Source organism: Aquarana catesbeiana, linkage group LG12, assembly GCF_042186555.1.
Source record: "Aquarana catesbeiana isolate 2022-GZ linkage group LG12, ASM4218655v1, whole genome shotgun sequence".
In the NCBI taxonomy this organism is placed as follows: Eukaryota; Metazoa; Chordata; class Amphibia; order Anura; family Ranidae; genus Aquarana; species Aquarana catesbeiana.
Window position 1 is genome coordinate 240,732,864 of NC_133335.1, and position 20,718 is coordinate 240,753,581.

The window sequence follows — 20,718 nt, forward strand, 5'->3', positions numbered from 1 at the left end:
GGCACCAAATCTGAAATATGACTCCTTGACAGAAAATTCCCTGAGCTTCTTTGCTGCGATAAACCGTTCATTTAGGTGAATAGGCTGCCCTATGCACGACACACTAGAACGCGTGTATAAAAGGAGGGAACGCACTGCGTAAGTCGTGAGACGGGGTGTAAGCCAAAGAGCATCCTAAATGGCACCCCCAAACACGGTGCGATCTTCCTTGCGGCTGTCGCATAAAAAAAAAAAACAGATCCAAAGCCAAAATTTGGTCCTTGAGCTACTTTGCTGCACATTCAAGAGTGAACGGGCTGCCCTAGTAAGTGAAACCGATATAAATCGCATAAAAAAAAAAAAAAACGCTAGCGGGAACGTGGGCTACCGCCTACAACAAAATGTGAACGGGGGGGGCGTAAGCCAAAAAGCAGCGCACGAGGAACCCCCCCCCCACCCCCCAACCCCCCATATCGGATTTCCGGATGTGCGGCTCACTCTGCCCCCGCCGCTTTGCCGCAAATCCCTTTTTTTCCCCTCCAATTCCCCCCCCTAATTTCCTGGAATTGCAGAAAAATAAATCGCATGCGGAACGCGCTACGTAAGATGCGAACGGGGGAGGGGGGGGTTGGTAAGCCAAAAAGCAGCGCACCAGGAACCCCTTCCCTGTTGGATTTGCGGTTTGCGCGGCGAATTCCTTCCCTCCCCTAATTTCCTAGAATTGCAGAAAAAGAGAAATCGCAAGTGGTTATACGGTTGCGTGGCGCACTCTGTGCCCTTTAATGAATAAGCTTCGGCCGCAAATCCCCTTTTTTTTCCTTCATTCCCCCCCTAATTTCTTGGAATTGCGGGAAAAAAATGGCAAGCGGGAACGCACTACGTAAGAAATGCGAACGGGGGGGGGTTAAGCCAAAAAGCAGCAGCACCAGGAACCCCTTCCTTGTCAGATTTCCGGTTGCACGGCCAAATCCCAAGTGGTTATGCGGTTGCGTGGACGCACTCTGCCCTTTAATGAAGAAGCTCCGCCGCAAATCCCTTTTTTTCCCCCCCTCCGTACCCCCCCAATTTCCTAGATTGCGGGAAAAAAAAATAATCGCAAGTGGGAACTGCGCTACGCAAGATGCGGCTTGGGGGCCTAAGCCAAAATTCAGCGCACCCCGGGAACCTCTTCCCCATCAGATTTCCGGCTGTGTGGCGCACGCTGCCCCTTTAATGAAAAAGCCTCGCCGCTCACCGCAAATCCCCCCCCCCCTCCATTCCACCCTAATTTGCTGGAATTGCAGGAAAAAAAAAATCGCAAGCGGGAACGCGCTACGTAAGTTGCGAACGGGGGAGGGGGGGTAAGCCAAAGAGCAGCGCACCAGGAACCCCTTGCCTGTTGGATTTCCGGTTGCGCGGCACGGCAAATCCCCCCCCCCCCCCCCTAATTTCCTAGAATTGCAGAAAAAAAAATTGCCTGCGGGAACGCGCTACGTAAGATGCGAACGGGGGGTGGGGGCGGGGTAAGCCAAGAAGCAGTGCACCAGGAACCCCTTGCCTGTTTGATTTCCGGTTGCGCAGCACGGCGAGTTCTGCGGCCAAATCCCAAGTAGTTATGCGGTTGCGTGGCGCACTCTGCCCTTTAATGAATAAGCTCCGCCGCAAATCCCTTTCCCCCCCCCTCCGTACCCCCCCCAAATTTCCTAGATTAGGCGGGAAAAAAAAACAATCGCAAGTGGGAACGCGCTACGTAAGATGCAGACTGGGGGCCTAAGCCAAAATTCGAGCGCACTCGGGGACACCTCTTCCCCGTCATATTTCCGGCTGTGTGGCGCACGGCTGCCCTTTAATGAATAAGCCCCGCCGCTCTGCCGCAAAATCCCTTCCCCCCCCCCCCTCCATTCCACCCTAATTTGCTGCAATTGCAGGAAAAAGAAAAATCGCAAGCGGGAATGCGCTACGTAAGGGGGAGGGGGGTAAGCCATAAAGCAGCACACCAGGAACCCCCTTGCCTGTTGGATTTCCGGTTGCATGGCACGGCGAGTTCCACGGCCGCAATTGTCCAAGTGGTTATGCGGTTGCGTGGCGCACTCTGCCCTTTAATGAATAAGCCCCGCCGCAAATCCCTTTTTTTTTCCCCCTCCGTACCCACCCAATTTCCTAGATTGCAGGAAAAAAAATTCAGCGCAACCAGGAACCCCTTCCCCCGTTGGATTTCCGGTTGTGTGGCGCACACGCTGCCCTTTAATAAATAAGCCCCGCCGCTCCGCCGCAAATCCCTTCCCCCCCCCCCTTCGTACCCCCCCCAATTTTCTAGATTGCGGGAAAAAAAAATCGCAAGTGGGGAAAACGCGCTACGCAAGATGCGAACGGGGGCCTAAGCCATAATTCAGCGCACCAGGAACCCCTTCCCCGTCGGATTTCCGGTTGCGTGGCGCACTCTGCCCTTTAATGAATGATCCCCGCCGGCTCCGCCGCTCATCCCCCCCCCCCCCCAATTTCCTGGACTCTTTCCTCACTTTTCTCACCGGTTTGTTTTAGCCAGAAATGAGTCACAAGTGTCGGCCGCGGATCCCCGCCGAGCGCGCAACAAAAGGCGTCTAAATATATTCAGAAGGCAGCCATGCATGGGGGGGGAACGGGCCATTGGCGGTACGTGCGCGCATTAGTCACCAGAGGGGCGGCGGAGAAAGGGGGTTACCCGGCATGGGGTCGCTCTCGCAGCCCCCCTCGGCTTTGTCTCGGCCCCGACATCAAGCGGCACTAGCCAATTTTTAATTAATTGCCTTCGCTCTGAATCGGCGACACGAAGAGTGGGCAGTCATCGGTTCTGCTGATTACTCCACCGCTGAGAAGGCGGAGGAGGGGACGGGGCGCTGCGGGGACCCTCTGCGCGGCCCGCCTACCCAGCCCCCCCCCCCTCCACCCCACCGCCTGTTACTGAAACAAATGCTTCACTGGGGGGCTCCTAATCTGTACTTTACACTTTCTTTTCCTAATTAGTCCCTCTTGTAATAAAGATTTCACAAGAGATCCCGTCTGTGAGAAGAGGAGGAAGGAGGCGCAGCGGCCATTGACTGGAATACCGCGGTGGGGCGGCTTCGAGGATTTCTCCGCTTTAATTGGTCTCATTTACATAGTTACATTTTTTTACTTAAAGGAAGCGCCCCCCCCCCCCTATATAATTAGTGAGATGATTGGGGGGGGGGGTTATCTTAAGCTGTTTCTCAAGCAAACAAGTGAAAGGACACCTGTTTCGTGCTGCTTGGCGGCCATCTTGTGGGCGGAGCCGAAGATTAAAGCCTGTTTTCATTACCGACCCTAATTTTAGATTTGGTGTTATCACTGGGTCTCTGCGCTTCTCTAGGCAATGCAGGCACATCAGGGCTGGTGGGAGGGGCTAGCAGTACTCCTCTGAAGAGCCCCCAGCCCTAATGCAAGCAGTGGGGAGGGGTTATGCAAATATCAGAATGCTTTGGGGGGAAAAAAAAAACGCAAGTTCCCCAGATCGACTGTATTTGCATGCGTTGTTGAGCCTCCACGATTGGTAGAAATTAACTCTAATAAATGAAAGGGGGGCGTGACCTCATCACTGGGTCTCTGTGCTTCTCTAGGCAATACAAGCAGGTCCTGGCTGGTGGGAGGGGGCCGGCAGAACTCCTCTCAAGAGTCCTCCGCAGTCCTGATGCAGGTGGTGGGAGGAGTTATGCAAATATCAGAACGCCTTGATTGGTGGATGGAAGATGGAGAGGAGGGGTGTTCCTAGGCCTCCACGATTGGCAGGAATGAAATCCAATAAAATGAAAGGGGCGTGACCTAATCACTGGATCTCTGTGCTTCTCTGGGCAATGCAGGCAGATCGTGGCTGTGGGAGGGGCCAGCAGGGTTGCTGTACATAGCTTCCTGAACACGTCACAGCAGTACAAGGACAGGGTCATCCATCGCCCTGGGCAAGCATGCACCCCTTCCCCCACTATTAATACATGCCGTAGAATGGGTGTACCACACTGCATCCATTTTTTGCCTCTTTGCTTCAACTGTACTCCTGGGGCAATTGTCCCTCACTGCCCACCCCCTTGTCCCGGCCCTGTGTCACAGTACTCCTCTTAAGAGCCCTCAGCCCTGATGCAAGGCAGTGGGAGGAGTTATGCAAATATCAGAATGCCTTGATAGGTGGAGGAGTCTGGAGGAGTGGCCGTTCCTAGGCAGGCTACAGGTAGGCAACGCCCACATGCGATGCTGAGCCTCCATGATTGGAAGAACTGAAATCCAATGAATGAAAGGGATGGAGAAAGGACATGAGGTGGGGCCAGGGACAGTCAGTAGATGATGGGAACGTCCCCTGGCCAGGAAATGAGGTGGGGTCAGGGACAGTCAGTATATGATGGGGGCATCCCCTGGCCAGGAATGAGGTGGGGTCAGGGACAGTCAGTAGATGATGGGGACGTCCCTCAGCCAGGAAATGAGGCGGGGCCAGGGACAGTCAGTAGATGATGGGGGTGTCCCCCGGCCAGGAAATGAGGCGGGCCAAGGACAGTCAGTAGATGATGGGGGCGTCCCCCAGCCAGGAAATGAGCTGTGGTCAGGGTCAGACAGATGATGGGGACATCCCTCAGCCAGGAAATGAGGCGGGGCCAGGGACAGTCAGTAAATGAAGGGGAGGTCCTCCAGCCATAAAATGAGATGGGGCCAGGGACAGTCAGTAGATAATGGGGACATCCCTCAGCCAGGAAACGAGGCGGGGCCAGGTACAGTCAGTAGATGATGGGGGCGTCCCCCAGCCAGGAAATGAGGTGGGGTCAGGGTCAGCCAGTAGATGATGGGGACATCCCTCAGCCAGGAAATGAGGCGGGGCCAGGGACAGTCAGTAGATGATGGGGACATCCCCAGCCAGGAAATGAGGCGGGCCAGGGACAGTAGATTATGCTATGTCGTCCAGCCAGGAAACTAGGTGGGGCTAGGGACAGTCAGTGGATGATGGGGACGTCCTCCAGCCAGGAAATGAGGCGGGGCCAGGGACAGTCGGTAGATGATGGGGACGTCCTCCAGCCAGGAAATGAGACGGGGTCAGGGACAGTCAGTAGATGATAGGGACATCCCCAGCCAGGAAAGGAGGCGGGGCCAGGGAAAGTCAGTAGATGATAGGGACGTCCCCCAGCCAGGAAATGAGGCGGGGCCAGGAACAGTCAGTAGATGATAGGGACGTCCCCCAGCCAGGAAATGAGGCGGGGCCAGAAACAGTCAGTAGATGATAGGGATGTCCCCTAGACAGGAAATTAGGTGGGCCAGGGACAGTCAGTAGATGATGGGGACGTCCCCCAGCCAGGAAATGAGGTGGGGCCAAGGACAGTCCGTAGATGATAGGGACGTCCCCTAGACAGGAAATTAGTTGGGCCAGGGACAGTCAGTAGATGATGGGGTCGTCCCCCAGCCAGGAAATGAGGTGGGGCCAGGGACAGTCAGTAAATGATGGGGACGTCCCCCAGCCAGGAAATGAGACGGGGCCAGGGACAGTCAGTAGATGATAGGGACGTCCCCCAGCCAGGAAAGGAGGTGGGGCCAGGGATAGTCAGTAGATGATAGGGACGTCCCCCAGCCAGGAAAGGAGGCGGGGCCAGGGACAGTCAGTAGATGATAGGGACGTCCCCCAGCCAGGAAAGGAGGTGGGGCCAGGGATAGTCAGTAGATGATAGGGACGTCCCCCAGCCAGGAAAGGAGGCGGGGCCAGGGATAGTCAGTAGATGATAGGGGCGTCCCCCAGCCAGGAAATGAGGCAGGGCCAGGAACAGTCAGTAGATGATAGGGACGTCCCCATGACAGGAAATTAGGTGGGCCAGGGACAGTCAGTAGATGATGGGGACATCCCCCAGCCAGGAAATGAGGCGGGGCCAGGAACAGTCAGTAGATGATGGGGGCGTTCCCCAGCTAGGAAATTAGGTGGGGTCAGGGTCAGCCAGTAGATGATGGGGACATCCCTCAGACAGGAAATGAGGTGGGGCCAGAGACAGTCAATAGATGATGGGAATGTCCCCCATCCAGGAAATGAGGCGGGCCAGGGGTGGTAGATTATGCTGGGTGTCGTCCAGCCAGGAAACGAGGTGGGGCCAGGGACAGTCAGTAAATGATGGGGACGTCCTCCAGCCAGGAATTAAGGTGGGCCAGGGACAGTCAGTGGATGATGGGGACGTCCTCCAGCCAGGAAATGAGGCGGGGCCCGGGACAGTCAGTAGATGATGGGGACGTCCTCCAGCCAGGAAATGAGGCAGGACCAGGGAGAGCCAGTAGATGATAGGGACAACCCCCAGAAAGGAAATGAGGCGGGGCCAGGGACAGTCAGTAGATGATGATGGGGACGTCCCCCAGCCAGGAAATGAGGCGGTCCAGGGACAGTCAGTAGATGATGGGGACATCCTCCAGTCAGATAATGAGGCGGGGCCAGGGACAGTCAGTTGATGATGGGGACGTCCTCCAGCCAGGAAATGAGGCGGGGCTCTATATGACTTGCTGCAGCTTCTAATGCACATTGGGAGAAGCTCACAGTGTGCGGTGAAATCAGAGTAAGCCATTTCAGTCCAGGAAAGGAGTCGGTACAACTGGTCTTTTTTTATACGAGATCTCATTAGTCAGATTTCGAACATCAGACAGGAAATAAAAAGCTAAATGAAAAAATAAAACTTATATCCTGTCACTGGCGATGTCATTAGATGAACGCGCGTCTCGTTACGTAAAGCAAAACTCTAATTTCCTTTTTGGCCTGTCAGGCGTGAAGCGATCCTGCGATCAGTAAAGTCAGACTCCTTTCACGGGCCGTGTCCCGAGGGAGCCGCCATCGTAGACTTGTCTTTTGTCGGCGCACACGCAGCGGCCGGCCCCTGACAAATGTGTTTTGTATCGCCGGGGATAATGTGATAAAGGATTTACATCTAAACACAGATTCATATCTTGGCTGGAGCTGCACCGCCATCGCCTGCCACTCTGCTGACACCCGATACGCAGCGGCTCACAGGTACTGGGAATAGGCCTTGCTGGGGGGACATCTACTGGCCAGTGTAGGGAATTACACTGAAAGAAGGACTCAATAAGCTAATGGTGGAGATGTATCATGGATGTGGATTCCAAAGATGAATTCACTAAGTGCCAAAAAATATAGGTGGGATCAGAGAGTCACCCCGCAGGAGGAATCAGAGAGTCACCCCGCAGGGGGGATTAGAGCGTCACCCAGCAGGGGGGATTAGAGCATCACCCAGCAGTGGGGGGATTAGAGCGTCACTCAGCAGGGGGGATTAGAGCGTCACCCCGCAGGGGCGATCAGAGTCACCCCGCAGGGGGGATTAGAGCGTCACCCCACAGGGGGGGATCAGAGCGTCACCCCGCAGAGGTCCCCCCATCACATTAGAGGTCCCCCCATCACATTAGAGCCCCCCCCAATCACATCAGAGGTCCTCCCATCACATCAGAGCCCCTCCTCTATCACATCAGAGGTCCCCCCATCACATGTCCCCCATCACATGTCCCCCATCACATTAGAGCCCCCCCATCACATCAGATGTCCTACTATCACATCAGAGGTCTCCTACCTCACATTTTAGCCTCCCCATCACATCAGAGGTCCCCCCATCACATCAGAGGTCCCCCCATCACATTAGAGGTCCCCCCATCACATTAGAGCCCCCCATCACATCAGAGCCCCCCCATCACATCAGAGGTCCTCCATCACATCAGAGGTCCCCCCCCATAACATCAGAGATCCTCCCATCACATCAGAGGACCTCCATCACATCAGAGGTCCCCCCATCACATCAGAGGTCCCCCCATCACATCAGAGGTCCCCCATCACATTAGAGCCCCCCATCACATTAGAGGCCCACTGTTACATTAGAGCCCCCATCACATCAGAGGTCCCCCATCACATCAGAGGTCCCCCCCATAACATCAGAGGTCCCCCCATAACATCAGAGGTCCCCCATCACATCAGAGGTCCCCCCATAACATCAGAGGTCCCCCCATCACATCAGAGGTCCCCCCATCACATCAGAGGTCTCCTACATCACATTAGAGCCCCCCATCACATCAGAGATCCCCCATCACATCAGAGGTCCCCCCATCACATCAGAGGTCCCCCCATCACATCAGAGGTCTTCTACATCACATTAGAGCCCCCCCCATCACAGGTCCCCCATCACATTAGAGCCCCCCATCACATCAGAGGCCCCCCCTCATCACACCAGAGGTCCTCCATCACATCAGAGGTCCCCCCATCACATCAGAGGTCCTCCATCACATCAGAGGTCCCCCCATCACATCAGAGGTCCTCCATCACATCAGAGGTCCCCCCATCACATCAGAGGTCCTCCATCACATCAGAAGTCCCCCCATCACATCAGAAGTCCCCCCATCACACCAGAGGTACTCCCTCACATCAGGGGTCCCCCCATCACATCAGAGGTCCCCCCATCACATCAGAGGTGCTCCATCACATCAGAGGTCCCCCATCACATCAGAGGTCCCCCATCACATCAGAGGTCTCCTACATCACATTAGAGCCTCCCTATCACATCAGAAGTCCCCCCCATCACATCAGAGGTCCCCCCATCACATCAGAGGTCCTCCATCACATCATAGCCCCCCCCATCACATCAGAGGTCCCCCATCACATCAGAGGTCCTCCATCACATCAGAGGTCCTCCATCACATCAGAGGTCCTCCATCACATCAGAGCCTCCCCATCACATCAGAGGTCCTCCATCACATCAGAGGTCCTCCCATCACATCAGAGGGCCTCCATCACATCAGAGGTTCCCCCATCACATCATAGGTCCTCCCATCACATCAGAGGTCCCCCCTTCATCACATCAGAGATCCTCCATCACATCAGAGGTCTCCTACATCACATTAGAGCCCCTCATCACATCAGAGGTCCTCCATCACATCAGAGGACCTCCATCACATCAGAGGTCCCCCCATCACATCAGAGGTCCCCCATCACATCAGAGGGCCTCCATCACATCAGAGGTTCCCCCATCACATCATAGGTCCTCCCATCACATCAGAGGTCCCCCCATCACATCAGAGGGCCTCCATCACATCAGAGGTTCCCCCATCACATCATAGGTCCTCCCATCACATCAGAGGTCCCCCCATCACATCAGAGGTCCCCCCTTCATCACATCAGAGATCCTCCATCACATCAGAGGTCTCCTACATCACATTAGAGCCCCTCATCACATCAGAGGTCCTCCATCACATCAGAGGACCTCCATCACATTAGAGGTCCCCCCATCACATCAGAGGTCCCCCATCACATCAGAGGTCCTCCCATCACATCAGAGGTCCCCCATCACATCAGAGGTCCCCCCATCACATCAGAGGTCTCCTACATCACATTAGAGCCCCCCCCATCACATTAAAGCCCCCCATCACATTAGAGGTCCCCCCATCACATTAGAGGTCCCCCATCACATCAGAGGTCCTCCATCATATTAGAGCCCCTCTTGTCATATCAAAGTCCCCCATCACATCACAGCCCCCCTCCCCCATTTTACAACAGAGCCCAGTTTCACACTAAATCCCCACCCATCACATTACAGTCCCCCTTTACATTCGATTCCCCTCGTGCATGCGCAGCTCAGTGTACATTCTAAAGAGGAATATGAGCAGGTAGGTCGGTTTTTGAATAGTAGAACTTCAGTCTGCCTCTTAGGTGACTCCACCCCTCTCCAGAGACCACCATTATGGTGGATCAGCGGATGTGCTGGCGGGCTCTGACCGGCCTTGGGGTTCATCCACACACGTGCAGGGGACCTTACGCATCCTTGTGCAGGGAACCAGCCCATGGGCAACTGTGCCGCAGCGCTCTTTTAGGACCCGAAGCCCCGCAATACATCTGCACATGCGCAGGGGGCTGGGAGAGGAAGAAAAAGCAATTCTTGCCTAGGCAAACCTTTTCAGGACCTTCATATGAAATTTGTATAGGCGGGGACGGAATTATCCAATGCTCTGCGAGGATTCTGCGCACTTTGTCTTTCTACCTGGCGTCCTATTAAAATTGATGGCGGTGGATTTGCGGAGATGAGAACGTTGGCAGCGTGGCCAATGGGTGGCGCGGTCAGCTGGGATGAAAATCAGAGTCTTCCCGGCAACAGAGGTTTTCGGGGGAACCGTACCAACCCCGGAAGAAGGACCACTAATTACCGATTGAAGATCTCTATGGGGTGTGACTGGAAGAAGCACAATCTGTGCTTTATTAGCTGCTTTGTGAGGACAAGGGAGACATCGGGGACCCTGTGATGTCTCCATAAAGAGGACCTGTCACTTGTCCAACGTTATCACCAGGGAGCTTGTTTGTCACCTTTGTGAGGGCAATAAAGTCAAATAAAAAATGTAAAAAAAGCGCAAAAAAAAAATCATTTCAATAAAAAGATATCTTAGATATTGCAATTTGTCGCCATTTCGCAGATATGCGCAATGTTACATCCGGACATGTTTTGTATCTATTGATACAAAGTCATGTTTTATATTTTACCAGACAATATAAGTATTATATTGTGTTTGTCTGTAAAAAAAAAATGTATTTAAGTGTTTTTGTTTCCTGAAAATGTAATAAACGCCTGCATAAATATTGTGTGACATAAAAAAAAAAAATGGCAACAGCCACCATTTAATTTAAAGTACTTTTTTTATATTTTATGAAGGATAAATGTAATTAATAATAAAGATACATTTATGAATTTTATATAAATTTTAAATTATAATAAGAAGATTACTTCTGAACTTTCCTCCAGTTAGTTTGAGGTCATGATAGAAACACTTTTTAACACACTTTTAAAACATTTACGTTAAAATATTATTATTTAAAAGTATCCTTCATTAAAAAAAAGTATTTTAACGTAAATGGTGCACCAGTTGCAACAGTTATATAACAATTATATAAAATGTTTTATTTTATAGAATGTATAATTTAAAAGATATAAAATTAATAAAATTGTTATTATTTGTATTATTATATTTGTTATTATTATTTAAAAAGTATCTTTCATTAAAAAAAGTAACAAATATAATATTACAAATAATAATAATAATGTTATTAATTTTATATAACTTTTAAATTATACATTCTATAAAATAAAACATTTTATATAATTGTTATATAACTGTTGCGACTGGTGCAACAAACACCATTTAAGTTAAAATACTTTTTTTTTTAATGAAGGATACATTTAATTAATAATACATTTAATAAGAAGAATATAATTATGGATCTTATATAACTTTTTAATTATAAAATAAAAATATATATATAATCTGTTGGAACCGGTGCAACAAACACCATTTAACACAGAACGGCAGTGACGGCAGAAAAAGACCGAGCAGTCCAACGAGTCTGCCCATTTTTTTATTTTTTTTTCCCCGTTACTTTATTGTAAAGAGTATAGATCTAAGTTTGTTCCAAGCATGTTTGAAGCCATTTACTGTTGACTGTCTCACTACCTCTGCTGGTAGTTTATTCAAAGCATCAGCTACCCTTTCAGTAAAATAATACTTTCTAAGATTAGTTTTGAACTTTCCTCCAGTTAGTTTGAGGTCAGGTGAGGTGAGTTTTATATAACTTTTAAATGATACATTTTATAAAACTTTTATATAACTTTTAAATGATACATTATATAAAATAAAACATTTTATATAATTGTTATAATTGTTATATTACTGTGGCAACAAACACCATTTATGTTAAAATACTTTTGTTTATGAAGGATACAATTAAATAATAATACATATAATAATAAATAATAATAACAATAATATTACAGAACTTTTAAATAATAATTATTATTATACAGGATTTATATAGCAACCAACAGTTTGCGCAGCGTTTTACATGAGGGCAGTACAGTACAGTTACCATACAATTCGGTACAGGAGGAATCAGAGGGCCCTGCTCATTAGAGCTTACAATCTAGAAGATATTATACATTTTATAAAATAAAAAAAATTCATATGATTTTATATACTGGTTTTATTGGTAGCTAAAAAGTCTCATGTTGGTATATTATTGATGTTGTAATTCTAATAAAAAACAAAAATTGTTCTTCAGCGCATTTAATTGAAGAAAAAAGAACCTCAAAGGGGTGCATCTGACCTTTTATAGGATACCCACCCTATAAAAGGTCAGATACACCCCTTTGAGGTTCTTTTTTCTTTAATTAAATGCGCTGAAGAACAATTTTTGTGCAAGCGTTCATACAAAAACCTAACAGTGTATGGCCAATTTAAGACAGCAGGATATATATATATATATATATATATATATATATATATATATATATATATATATATATATATATATATACACACACACGTATTTATTTATTTTATTTACACATTTTATATTTATTGTTTTTTATTATTTTTTTATTAAATTTTACATCAAGAAAAATACAAAATTGTACAAAATGCAACCACCAAAATAAAAATAACCAAGAGAGAATATTCAAGCCTAAATGGAGCCCTTGGGGTTTTTTTTTTGTTTTTTTTTGCATTCTATATTTATTGATAGTTTTTTTGTTTTGTTTTTTTAAATCAAAATTTACTTTAAGAAAAATGAAAAAGAAAAAGTGCCGAAAATGCAACCGCCAGAATAAAAATAACCGAGAATATTCAAGGCTGCCTGGTAGGCTTAATGGTATCATCCACCATATTTTGTCGCTAAATGGAGCCCATGGGGTTTTTTTTTTTGGTTTTTTTTTTTGCATTCTATAATGTTTATTGATAGCTATTTTTTTTTTAATCAAATTTTACATTAAGAAAAAAAAAAAATACAAATTGTAGAAAATACAACCGCCAAAATAAAAAGAATATTTGAGGCTGCCTGGTAGACTAAATGGTATCGGCCAACCGTATTTTTTTTTTTTTTTGCCTTGGAACCGATAGTAAACACCAAATCCCAAAATCATTCTGTAGCCGGAATTTGCCATGGAAGTGCCAAAAACGTTCAGATTCCGAGGCAACCTCAACTCCTACGGCCAACCTGTTAATTCATTTTTTAAGCCTTAGTGAGCAAATTCCAGAATGCTCCCCCCCCCCATTAATATTCCATCTGGATCGGATGGAGAACCAAGTGATTTGACCTTCCTCCGATGCCCATTTTTCCACACTGAAAGGGCCCTTTAATTATTTTAATATCGATCTGACAAAAGACGAGCAGACAACTTTGTCTCGGGGGAGGGGGACAATGGCGGATGAATGGGGTGTTGAGCGGGACGGGTGGACGTCACTGTTCTGTTGATATGGGGACCGGCGGTTTGTTTTATTCTCGGCCCTGTTCGAGGGGTGTAACTTTCACATCATCCGGGTGAACTGGAATGACCCCTCTTCCAAGGAGAGCAGGTGGACAGAAAAAAAAAATGTTTTTTCGAGGTAAAACAAAGTCTAAATGTCGGCTAAACAACTCTGGAAATCTTTTTATTTCTTATTAACTGATACTTCCCCCTAGAGAGAGAAAAAACTGAATGGGAGCGGTCATGGCGGTGCTCCGTTGTGCATACAAGTTTATACACACGTGCGATTTTTTTTTTTTTATTCTTTGTTTTTTTTTGTTTTTTTTTATTCTATTATTCATAGCGGTGGTACGTTGTGCATACAAGTTTATACACACGTACGCTTTTTTTTTTTTATTCTTTGTTTTTTTCTTTTATTTATTTTTTATTCTTTGTTTTTTTTTCTTTTTTTTATTCTTTTATTCATAGCGGTGGTACGTTGTGCATACAAGTTTATACACACGTACGCTTTTTTTTTTTTTATTCTTTGTTTTTTTCTTTTATTTATTTTTTATTCTTTGTTTTTTTTTCTTTTTTTTATTCTTTTATTCATAGCGGTGGTACGTTGTGCATACAAGTTTATACATACGTGCGCTTTTTTTTTTTTTAATTCTTTGTTTTTTTTCTTTTTTTTTCTTTTTTTTATTCTTTTATTCATAGTGGTGGTACGTTGTGCATACAAGTTTATACACGCGTGCGCTTTTTTTTTTTTTTTTTTTTTTTCATTCTTGATGTGCAGAAAACAAGGAGCTGGGGTTAAATAAACACAAACTTGTCTAAAAATGAAACAGTTTAAGGAAAATGATTTTTTAACCCCTTTAGGGTTTTTCCTGCCCATCATTCGAGTAGTTTAAATGTAAAATGATATTCTATGTGTCCGATCCTATCCAATGTCTGCGTTCTCTTCAAATCTTTGATAAAGAAATGTAAAATTATACCAGGGAAGGACAAAAAGCAGATTTCTCAACCGTTGTTCAGTTCTTAAAAAAAAAAAAAATATATAATATATATATATATATATATATATATATATATATATATATATATATATATATATATATATATATATATATAAATTCCCACTAAAACTCTACAAATTTTCTTATTTTTGTGATATTTTTTTTTTTGCCTCATCAAAAACAGCAAAAAGGAAAAAAAAAAAAAAAAAAAAAACCTCTTTTGGTTGAAAATGTTAGAATTGTGATTTAATTTGTAACAATTGAAAATGACAAATAAAGAATTAAAAATAAATAAATAGATAAATAATTGGTTGCAAATGTTGAAACCTGGTTATGCATGTTATTTAATGAAATGTTGATGGATGAGTTTAAACAAAAAAATGAAAAATTTGGTTGGCTCAGTTTCGAAATAAATAATAATAAATATATATATATATATATATATATATATATATATATCGCACTGTAAAGAATCGCATGCGATTTCCCCCAGTGTTCCTGTGTTTATGTATAGAAAGGGATTAAAGCGCCATCTAATGGGCAGTTTAAAAAAAATGTTAGAACTCGCAGTACATATCTGGCCACGTGCAAAATAATCTACATGGGTGTCCCGGTCCGCCGATGATAACAAATCACGGCCGCTGGAGGTGCTCACAGGGCTTTGGGGAGATGTAGAGGCAGTCCGTCCCCCAAGCTGATATCACTTCCACTCTATACCCATGGGAGTCCCAAGAACTTCTCCTCTAGCCCTGTGAGCACCTCATTTGCCATCATCGGCGGACTGGGAGACCTATGTAGATTATTTTGCATGTGGCCAGATATGTGCTATGAGTTCTAACATTTTTTAAACCGGCCACTAGATGGCACTTTAATCGCTTTCTATACACACACACGAGCCATTACATGCAATTCAGGTAGGAATCCCACTGCAAAGAATCGCATGCGATTGATCCTGTGTGTATATATGTACAGAAAGGGATTAAAGTGCCATCTAATGGCCAGGTTAAACATTTTTAGAACTCACAGTACGTTATCTGGCCACATAAAAAATAATCTACATAAGCGTCACGGGTCCACCGATGATCGCAAATCAAGGCAGCTGAAGGTGCTCACAGGGCTGGAGGAGAAGTTCCGGGATCCCGTGTGTATAGGGGGGAAGTGATGTCAGCTTGGGGGCGGACCGCCTCTACATCTCCTTAAGCCCTGTGAGCACCTCCAGCAGCCCTGATTTGCTATCATCGGCAGACTGGGACACCAAGGCTAGAGGTGCTCACAGGGCCGGAGGAGAAGTTCCAGGACCCCGTGTGTATAGGGCCGAAGTGATGTCAGCTTGGGGAAGGACCGCCTCTACATCTCCTCAAGCCCTGTGAGCACCTCCAGCGGCCCTGATTTGCTATCATCGGCAAACTGGGACACCAAGGCTGGAGGTGCTTACAGGGCCGAAAGAGAAGTTCCGGGTACCTGTGGGTATAGGGCGGAGGTGATGTCAGCTTGGAGGTGGACCGCCTCTACATCTCCTTAAGACCTGTGAGCACCTCCAGCGGCCCTGATTTGCTATCATCGGCAGACTGGACACCAAGGCTTGAGGTGCTCACAGGGTCGGAGGAGAAGTCCCCGCAAATGGCACCGCAAAGTATCAGTACTCGGTATCAGTACTCGTACTCTACGATAAAAAAAATAGGTATCGGTGCTACCCTACTCATTACCACACCAAGATCCCCATATCACAAACATCTGGTGCACCTAAACAGCAACTCTACAGAGCCAAACCATGGATGACCACCAACCTCACCATGAAGATTTACAGAGTCACTCAATATAACAATATGCAACATTCAACGACGGCAGCCAATCAGTAACCATCTTTACCGATTTCAAATATTTTGGTTGAAATGTTATTGGTGTGTGGAAGGGTTGGCATATCTGCCGAGTTTTCATTACTGTCTGTGTCCCAGATGTGTAGATTCACAATCTAGTTCTCCTGAAGACCATTGTCACCAAAAAGTGAGGTCACAATCCATTTTCAGTTGTCACCAGAACTGGACCAGTGGGGAGATCTTCCAATGGGGACACCTGTTCCAGTGACAGTTGTTCCAGGTGTCACTTTCCCAACTTTGGAGGGATTTCCTATGACTCCAGGAAGTGAATGGGAAACGTCCCTCATTGCCGACATCCCAGTCCGTGGGATACTGCGAGCTCCAGCCCACAGCCCACACATATCACACCCATATTTCAGGTGGTCCTGCTTACTTTGTGGGTGGTCCTGCCCAGATGACACTATCTGGGTGGTGGCACCCCTAATTATCCAGGAACTCCCTACTCACGGCTGTTATACCCTTGGTAATAGCTTTGGGAGTCAATATGCATGCTCCGGAACCTCAAATAAGAGCGGTACTGTGATCCCTGGACAAAGCCTGAGACACACAATCATAGGGGAACAAAGCACATGGATACGGGACTGCCAGTTGGCATCTATGCCAATAGGAGGCATTTAAACATTTACTACACTCCACACCAGGGCAGTGACAAGGGTCGGGCAAAAGGGCCGTGTAAGAGTCCAGGGCTTACTACGCATGCACCAATGGCGCATTGCCACAAGAGAAAATCCGTGCCAACTGAGCATGCGCCAAAGACGCCTCAGGGCGTCAACCTGCACCTGCGCAGAAGACTTGATGGAAAAAGGCAGGAAAATGCCCAGGACGCGCACAGGAAGTGACTTCAACGTGATGGAAAAAGGCAGGAAAATCCCCAGGAGGCGCACAGGAAGTGACCTCAACCTGATGGAAAAAGGCGGGAAAATCCCCAGGAGGAGCACAGGAAGTGACCTCAACCTGATGGAAAAAGGCGGGAAAATCCCCAGGAGGAGCACAGGAAGTGACTTCAACCTGATGGAAAAAGGCAGGAAAATGCCCAGGAGACGCACAGGAAGTGACCTCAACCTGATGGAAAAAGGCGGGAAAATGCCCAGGAGGCGCACAGGGAGTGACCTCAACCTCATGGAAAAAGGCGGGAAGATGCCCAGGAGGCGCACAGGAAGTGACCTCAAACTTCCCTATATAAGCCCAGCTCAGACACTGCCAAATTGCTGGATTATCTTCAGTCCCCCCTTGTTCCTGTGCTAGTGTGTGATCTGTCTGAACTTGTTGTGACCTGGAAACCTATTTGACTACTCTTGATTTCTGCTTGCCATTGACCACGGATTTGTACCTTGACCATTCTACTTCTTTGTCCCTTTTTGTACTCAGCTGCCAGATTGGAACCGACCCCGGCTTGGATCTCGACCATTCTTCTTCTGATTAACCCTTTTATACTTCGTTGCCCAGCTGGACTTGACCTTGGTTCAGATCTTGGACTAAGGCTTGCATGGTGCTCCGCACCCCTGGCACCCGTGCCACTCGGTGTCCACCAAGTCTCTGTCTCCATCTCCAAAGGCTTCAAGGACCCGAGGTGCATGGGAGGTCTTCCCACTACTTCGGTCTCACATCAGGTACATGGCTCCCGTGACAGGCCGGCTGCCCTGGGCGCAGCGTCTATTGTAGGGATGGGGGCGCCACAAGTTCCTTCTACTATATATATACATACATACATACATACAGTATATATATATACGCTGGATAATGGGAAGTGGTTACATTTTGTCTACTTCATGCTCCTCCCCTAATTATACAGAAACTGCCCACTCACTGCCCACTCACACACGCTCAGTAATAACTTTTTTTTTAGCTATTGCGCATGCTCAATAACTCAAATAAAGGTGATGCCGTGATTCCGGGACACAGCCCGGGACACAGCGTTACCGGAACAGAGCACAGAGATGTGGGACCACCAGACAAACCTGAAACACTCGGCATCTATGACAAATGGGAAACATTTAACCACCGCCAACTTCACAATTAAAGACAATTAAAAAAAAAGAAGGTTTTTTGTTACAATACTAAAACAACAGGATATAGATTCTTATTTTCAAAGTACCCAATGAGATTTGGCTGACAGCAGGGCTGGTGCAAGGACTCTTGGCACCCCAGGCGAAACCTCATTTTGCCACCCCCCCCGACTCCACCCCTGACTCCACCTCCTTTGCCCTGCCCATGTATACCCCACCTTTTTAATAAAGCACCCATCAAATGCAGCCTACCAGCGCCCATCAAGCGGTTCCCTGCTGATGCTGAGACTTAGTTGCTTGCTGCAGAGAGAAGAGAGTAGGAACACCAGTGGCTAGGCGCCCTAGTCAGCAATGCTCCCTAGGCGGCTGCCTAGTTTGCCTAGTGGTAGCACCGGCCCTGGCTGACAGTAAAGATCCCTAACCTTGTATAAAGCCTCCTGAATTGGATCTATTAGTGCAGTGGTTCTCAAGTACCCCCCAACAGGTCATGTTTTCCGATTTTCTCTTAGATAAAATTGATAGCTTCAAGAAACTATTAGATAATCACCTGAATGACCGCAACATACAGGGATATGTAATGTAATACTGACACATAATCACACACATAGGTTGGACTTGATGGACTTGTGTCTTTTTTCAACCTCACCTACTATGTAACTATGTAACTATGTAAAAAAATAGCTGTCCACAATACCAAGCCATTGACTCCAACTTAAAGCACCCGTGCAGGATAAAGAAGGAAAACCTGCAAACATAGCCTGTTGGGGTTATTTGAGGACAGGGTTGCCTTAGTACACTATTGATTTGATTTACTAAAGGCAATTGGATTGTGCGCTTTGCAAGGGGCAGTTGCACTTTTCCCCCAGAGCTCCACTTTGTAAAGAATTCCCAATCAGGTGCATTCAGCTTCACCTCATTCACTACACTCCGGGGAAAATAAGTGCAACTGCCCTTGCAAGGTGCACAGTCCATTTGCCTTCAATGAATCACCCCCCCCCCCATGAGTGTTATCTGTGCAGCCCATAACCATGCACTGTCCTCCCAATCACAAACAAATGGGGGGGAGGGAATTCAGTCCTCAGACTCACCAAAGCCCCTCAGTGTCTGGAACCCGCAGCTTGGTTGCACCGAACATGTTGCGTCCAGCAGACAGGTATACAGTGTGATTTACATGGAATCCAGTAACACAGGTAATGCGTTCGTCTGTTCAAGAAAAAAAAAAAAACATACTTTTTTTTTTTGTTGTGGGAGATTCCTCGTGTCACTCCATCATGATTGAGCCATCACGGCCCAGACGCTCATTAAAGTGTTTATTGCCCCAGCAGTGCAAGAATATCCTGGTCTCTCTCTCTCGATCAGAAATTGGAGGTGAATTTCTGCTCTTAAGATCTCAGGTAAAAAAAATACTGTTCGAAAGGTTAAAGTCAAGTGTTCTACGTGAAGCAACCGGTTGTCAGACTCGCTGTGTGGCTAGACCGCACGTCACCCCGGGGCGACTTCACAGCGTTGTATATCTTCACTTCTCCCCCTCTGGGCAAGTGACTAAAACTCATTCCCGGACTCACAAATCTACAGAACAACATCGACCGAAAACCTCCATCGTCTTCTCATAAAGGAGGACCACCTGAGAATATTTTATCCAACGTAAAATGACAATAAATAAATTAAAAAAAAATACTCCAGAAAACAAACAAAAAAAAGAAAATGAATAATAAAAAAAAAAATTCTGTTATCCAAAAAAGACCACCAACAATACATATCTGTCCACCCAATTATCGGCATCATGTAGAGTACGAACGACAACCCCAAATCATTTCACACAATTTCATTAATTCACATATTTCTTCCCCTGTAGAATATGTAAGCAGTCAGTCAGTTCAACTGGTTTGTAAACATTTGACTGATACTGCAAAGATGCAGCATTTATTGTAACCGATCTTGGGCTGAGAAGCTGAGAATGTATATATACTGTGTGTGTATATATATATATATATATACATACACACAGTATCTCACAAAAGTAAGTACACCCCCAGTCACATTTTTGTAAATCTTTTCTTCTATCTTTTCATGTGACAACACTGAAGAAATGACACTTGTCTACAATGTAAAGTAGTGAGTGTACAGCTTGTATAACAGTGTAAATTTGCTGTCCCCTCAAAATAACTCAACACACAGCCATTAATGTCTGAACTGCTGGCAACAAAAGTCAGTACACCCCTAAGTGAAAATGTCCAAATTGGTCCCAGTTAACCATTTTCCCTCCCCGATGTCATGTGACTCGTTAGTGTTACAAGGTCTCAGGTGTGAATGGGGAGCAGGTGTGTTGAATTTGGTGTTATCGCTCTCACTCTCTCATACTGGTCACTGGAAGTTCAGCATGGCACCTCATGGCAAAGAACTCTCTGAGGATCTGAGAAAAAAGAATTGTTGCTCTACATAAAAATGGCCTAGGCTATAAGAAGATTGCCAAGACCCTGAAACTGAGCTGCAGCACGGTGGCCAAGACCATACAGCGGTATAACAGGACAGGTTCTACTCAGAACAGGCCTCACCATGGTCCACCAAAGAAGTTGAGGTCACGTGCTCAGCGTCATATCCAGAG